The sequence below is a fragment of the Halyomorpha halys genome, unplaced genomic scaffold, assembly GCF_000696795.3.
Source record: "Halyomorpha halys isolate HHAL.00 unplaced genomic scaffold, Hhal_1.1 Scaffold102.1, whole genome shotgun sequence".
Classification (NCBI taxonomy): domain Eukaryota; kingdom Metazoa; phylum Arthropoda; class Insecta; order Hemiptera; family Pentatomidae; genus Halyomorpha; species Halyomorpha halys.
The window spans coordinates 870,882-877,361 of record NW_027113828.1 but is presented as its reverse complement, the minus strand read 5'-3'; the positions used below and the strand labels follow the sequence as shown (position 1 = coordinate 877,361).

The following is a 6,480-nucleotide window of genomic DNA, read 5'->3' as shown; positions in this document are numbered from 1 at the left end:
TTTAGATAGATAGTTTACGAACAACGTCTGTTTAAGATAAAATATAGTTTAGATAGATAGTTTACGAACAACGTCTGTTTACGATAAAATCCTTGGGGTTTTAATGTAAAAGCTATGTCCATTTTCGTTCCAACAAAAGTGAACAGATTCCTTGGGACCTCGCCTAAACACTTCTATAAAACCTTTAAAAACACTGCTTAAAGTTTCCATAAGTAATTTCTTTGTTTAGTTAACTTTAATCGAGTCCGATATCAATGTTCATTTTTTATTGGAAAGTTAAACACTGTATTTTTAATACAACTATTGTGTAATAAATACCATGAGCACCATTTATAATTTCAACTTTAAATCTTGTTATTTTTATTGTAGACACAATGATCAATAAGGCCATGATAGCTACTTCTTCAAGTATTGCCTACCATTTTGCCAATTGTTAAAATAATAAAATCTGTTTGTCGATTTCAAAGATGAATTATTATTTGACAATCAAGAGGTAGTTATGTTTTAAAGTTTCCTTGGACCTGTTTTAGTTTATTCACTTAAATGAAATAAATTTTGGGGTGGCCTTTATATAAGCTATGTTGTATTTTTTCCGGGATTGGTCATTGGAAAGAAATGAGGATAAATCTGTGCAATGACGTAGGCAAAGTCCGACTCAAATTATCAAATGTCACTTCTGAGTCAGACCAGGAAGCTCTGAAGAAGATCTTGCTCGCTACAGTAGATTATTCTATGATCACTATTTGATAATATTAAAGACAAATAAAGTAAAAAATATCAATACATAATGCATAAGTTGATATGTAGAATATGTACAAATAAATAGCTAGATATGTAGCATATGTACAAATAAATAGCTAGATATATGACATATGTACAAATATATCCCTAGATATATTTCATATATACAAATAAATAGCTAGATATGTACAAATAAATAGCTATACATATGACATAGGTACAAATATATCCCTAGATATATTTCATATATACAAGCAAATAGCTAGAAATATGGCATATATACAAATAAATAGCTAGATATATGTCATATATATGAACAAATAGTCATATTTTCCTAGCCCGGAATCATGGTTTGTAATTCTCATTTATTATATTGGTATTATATAATGGTATTATATTATCATTTATTATATTAGACTACTCTCCGTGCTAATCTAGTATATGATTAAAATGTAGTACCTATATGACTAAAATCTAGTACCTATGTAACCAACACCTAGTACCTATATAACTCATATCTTGTCTCTACTCTATGTATTTCCCTAACCGCTTTGGTCTATTTCAAAAGTCTGGTGCTGTGCACGCATCACACAACTTTCACTTAGCACCCTACAATACCACAATACAATATTACCACCCTGCAATATTACCCTACATAACTCTAAAACTTTTGTGTATATTGGTTGGCTGTTTGTGAAGTAATGTTGGACATGTGAATTTATTCGTATTTTCCTGATTTTCGAGAAAATATTTTTTTTCCCGTCGCGCTATAGAATTTATCCGTGCTAATGTTAATCACTACTCTTCGTGCTAATATTAATGACTACTCTCTGTGCTAATAGTAATGACTACTCTCTGTGCTAATATTAATAACTACTCTCCGTGCTAATATTAATGACTACTCTCCGTGCTAATATTATTGACTACTCTCCGTGCTAATATTAATGACTACTCTCCGTGCTAATATTATGACTACTCTCCGTGCTAATATTATTGACTACTCTCCGTGCTAATATTAATGACTACTCTCCGTGCTAATATTACTGACTACTCTCCGTGCTAATATTATTGACTACTCTCCGTGCTAATATTATTGACTACTCTCCGTGCTAATATTATTGATTACTCTCTGTGCTAATATTGGTCCCATTTGAGGAAGTCTTCAAAGAATGATGGATATAAATAGTTGGAAGGAGACAAAGAGGCCAAAGCCAACTGTTTACATCTATGGCTCCTTTGAAGAGCCCCCTGGGTATAAATTTAGTATGAAATAGTTCAGATAATTTTTTTTCTTACCGTAACCCCTCCCCCACCACCTCTTAATTGATTCACATAAAGTCTACGCCATTTATATAGAATGCGGATTTATTTATAGGACTTGTAATGTATGAAATGGTAGTTTTCAAATTATGATCGTAATAAATGCAATACTGAAGACCTCCCAGCCCTCCAGTAATGGTCCTGGATAATGGATCCCGGATTCCTGTGGGATAGCATTCATCGCCTCCCGAAGATATCTGAGGATTGGGAAACCACAGGCTGGTCCAACGGCCTGAGGGCTATAGTTCAAGGCTCTCTGCTCCCTGCTCTCTCCTCTGTCTGCATTCAGCAGTATCTCTCTACTTCTTGCCCTTCAGAGAATAGCAAATTTAATTTTATATTATAGCCCCCACTTTTTTTTTTTTTTTAATACAATATATTAACGGTATATATATTTTTTATTTTATACAAACTGTAGTATATCGTAGTTCTAATTATATGGGGATTTTTTTAAAACTTGTATTTCCCTAATGCAAAATAAAATAATATTTGAATTCCATTTGTATTTAAGGTAAAATAGGCTGATTACTTTCTTTAGCTTTTTGGCGCTCCTTAAAGAAAATGTATCATTCCTTGTGCCTAGATGAGTCATCACATTTATTTAACTTGCTAATGGCTACTTTTGGCGCCCCCCCTAAAGGAAATGTGTTCACATATTGAACTGTCTTGGAGTTATATTCTGTCTATAATACTTTATTGTTTAATCTACTGATGTGAAATGTGCTATTTTCGTGTGAGGTTTTTTCTGCGATTAAATTGCAAAAGGCTGACTTCATATTAAATTTAAATTTATTTTCAAGTCTTTAAAGTTTAATATAAACTCTTATATTTAAACATTTTAAAGTCTTTAAGTTGATTCCAGTTGTGATTTTAGTCCTTTTTTTTTCTCATTAATTATTATATTAAAGTGTACAGTTGTAAATTTCATTAAATAAATAAAAGTCATAATAAATATTATTAATAAAAGTTATTTTATTCAATACTTATTGTGTTGTACAAATTTTAAAAACACTATTTGCCCTTGTATATATTTATTATATTATTATGTTTATATAGGTTAGTTCAGGTATCTTATTTATTTATATTAATAGGGATAATTTTTTTGTTTCAGGTTAGCTGCTCTCGCTTCTGCTTTTAATTTATTCTTCAAATTGATTAAGGTAATATTTCATCCTAGTGAAGCTGATTGATTTCTTGTTAGTGTCTCTTTTCTATTAGTTTGTTAATATTTCTTGTTAGTGCCTTTTTTCTATTAGTTTGTTAATATTTTATTTTTAACAATAACAGCAATACGTGTTAATATAAATAACTTCTTGACAAAAGTGTACTTAATGTATTTTTATAAGTATTTAGCTTATGTATTGTACCTATCTATAGCCATAGTGAATGGAAAAACAGTTTTCTACGTTAAAGCTGCTGCCAGGATATTATTATTGTACCTATTTATAGCCATAGTGAATGGAAAAACAGTTTTCTACGTTAAAGCTGCTGCCAGGATATTATTATTGTACCTATCTATAGCCATAGTGAATGGAAAAACAGTTTTCTACGTTAAAGCTGCTAGGATATTATTATTGTATCTATCTCTAGCCGCATTGAATGGAAAAACAGTTTTCTACGTTAAAGCTGCTAGGATATTATTATTGTATCTATCTATAGCCATAGTGAATGGAAAAACAATGCATTTACTAATACATCGCGGGTTTCTTGAAGTGTTTTTTTTTTTTATTGGGTTCGTCTTCACTCTCACGCCTATTTTTTGTGAGTGTCACCCATTCGTTAACGGACCTCACAAATGCCCAGAGGGAGATTGTGAGTGAGTTTTGCATTATATTGTACCAGAAAAAAGCCTGGGTAAGGCCGGGGATTCGATCTGATAACCTGTGGGTTGGTAGACTGGCGCATTACCACGCTGCTACTGCTGCCCCCAGTCCATTAGACAATTTAATTCGAGTGCTTATTAGGACATCTGTACGTCTAATGATTCCTGAGACACAGATCTTCTAGTGAACTTACTAACTACTGATTTTCAGTTTATCTTTAATGAACTTATGCTTTTTAATGTTAAAATGTTATAACTCAGTAGCTATTGAATGTAAACTGCTCTATTAGGGCTCATATTTTAGCAAAGTGACGCTGCTTTTAATGATGTTCTATTAGGGCTTATATTTTAGCAAAGTGACTCTGCTTTTAATGATGTTATATTAGGGCTTATATTGTAGCAAAGTGACTCTGCTTTTAATGATGTTCTATTAGGGCTCATATTTTAGCAAAGTGACTCTGCTTTTAATGATGTTCTATTAGGGTTTCTAGTGTTTTAGGTAATTTCAAGCTCTGAGTGAGATTATTAATAATTTTTGGTTAACGTTTTGCAACAGTTGCCATTTTGTATTCCCCTAACTATACTTGGCAGACTCATCAATTTGGACTAGTAATTATATATAGTTTTCATTAAAGCAATCAAAAGTTAGGATGAAATAACTGTCTTTTTTTTTCTTCTTAGGCTCTTACTTAGACTATAAACATCGACTGATGTTTTGACTCTTCAAAAACATTACAGTGGAATCTTCTTGTAAAATAAAATTTGAGGAACTAATTCGAAAAGTCATTACATCTAATGAATTTATCTTGGAATAATATATCTAAGTTCTTTTAGATAAGGATCCACTACAATATATCAATAGAAAGTGAAGTGTGAACAAGATGGAATAGTTTTGAGCGGCTAGTCAGTTACATTCACATCTTTATAGATAAAAAAAAAAATATTATTTTCTATATTCATTGGCTGTTATTTTGTTCTGTTGTTAGCCTAGCCCTGAAGAAGGCCAGAATTCTGGCCGGAACGTTGGCCCGATTAAATTAGTTACTTTTTAATTTACCGCACCCCCCAGCCACCTTCTCCTCGTATTCTCCTAAATCGTCCACGGTCAACTATCTCTCATGATTATGGATTGTTTTATTCATTCATATCTTTGTAAATTGTTCAATCCATTTACATCTTTATTGATTGTTTAATCTATTCACATATTTGTGGGTTGTTTGGTTTATTTACAAAGTGGGCATGTTGTGCTTGGACTGTGGTGTGAAATTATTAAATGGCTTGAACTATTTCCTATCCCGAGGGACCAAACTCTTAGTCTACTTTCTACATCCCTTTCTTCGATAGCTTTTATTGGACCGGTAACTACTGACTCTTTTTAGAGTTTCTCATTTACTCCTCCACCGAAAAAGGAAAGTTAGACGACAAAGAAGGATTGCGAGTTGTGCTTTTTTTTCCTGCTATTCACTGGGAAAGGGACATTGTAATATAGGGAACATGAAATTGAAAATGCCTAGCTATCTGGAGCAGCGGGAGCGGCTCTCTATAGTTTCTACTTCAGCTCAGTCCTCCTTCCTTCTTCAGCTCAGTCCTCGCTTCTTATTTTTAATTTTATAAATGAAATAAATCAAAAATTTATTTAAAACTAACTTCGGGTTAAAGTTAGTGCATGTCTCTTTCTTTCAAATAGTATACATATAAATGTATTTCATTAACCGAATAACAACCAAACGTATGCGGGCCAATGACTAAATATATATATATATTTGACAGGCCGCAAACCAGGCTCATTTAAAATGTCCAGCAAAAATAATTTAACGTAAAGGCGACAAAGGGACAAAAAATAAGTGATAATTGTTTGTTACAGTACCTTCATGAACATACTGTCTTTGATGGGGATGATAATTACTTACTAGAATTAAAACGGTAATAATTTGATGCCTGTTTATTAACTCTAGAATGTTTTTTAAAAAGCAATGTCTGTATCCTAGCGAAAGTAAACCAAGTTGAAACAGTCGAGCAATATCATAAAGTGAACGATATTGCAGATCGATATCTGGTTAAATGAGTAGGGACAGGAGGAGACTTTGTTCCAGGCCATTTCTCCAAAGACAGGGGGTCCGACCAGCTTCCGAGGAGGAAAGTAAAACCATACAATACTCAGCGTGTAAGGTCTCATTGTTGGTGCCCATCTTCTCACGAGGTTATTTCTCTTTTATATCATATTCTCCAATACGATCCACCATATTGGCTCACTGCTGCGACCTCTATAAGCCACACGTGGGAGTTTCGAAAAGGTTCCTTGCTTTATGCCTTTCGATCTTCTGGTTGACCTCAGTTCAGAGCTAATATCAAATGTTCTCGTACTGCCAGCTCAGCCAATGGCAATGATTGCAGAGAACAAAACAGTCCGGCTATTTCAATTATTTTAACAGTTAATGCACTATAATTGCGGAATGAACCGTTAACAATTAATAGAAAAATCACCAAAATTTTAACTGTAAAATAAATTGGTGATTGTTACATTTAATTTCATTATTTTTATCTGAGAGAGTTGCCAATATTAGGACTGGGGAGCATGGGTGATATTATTCTTGTTC

At 32.8% G+C, this 6,480-nt stretch overlaps 1 protein-coding gene across 5 annotated transcripts in view; it reads left to right on the top strand.

Annotated features, from left to right (window-relative positions):
* Window positions 1-6,480, top strand: part of Cad87A (cadherin-87A) — a 212,838-nt gene that overhangs the window by 99,445 nt on the left and 106,913 nt on the right. For 3 of the 5 annotated variants that reach the window (XM_067051144.1, XM_067051145.1, XM_067051141.1), the window contains one exon: window positions 3,173-3,221. The exons of the other annotated variants lie outside the window; for them this stretch is intronic. The gene's annotated coding sequence lies outside the window, so the exon portion shown is untranslated. The remainder of the gene's footprint in view (window positions 1-3,172; window positions 3,222-6,480) is intronic. 5 annotated transcript variants of the gene reach the window in all.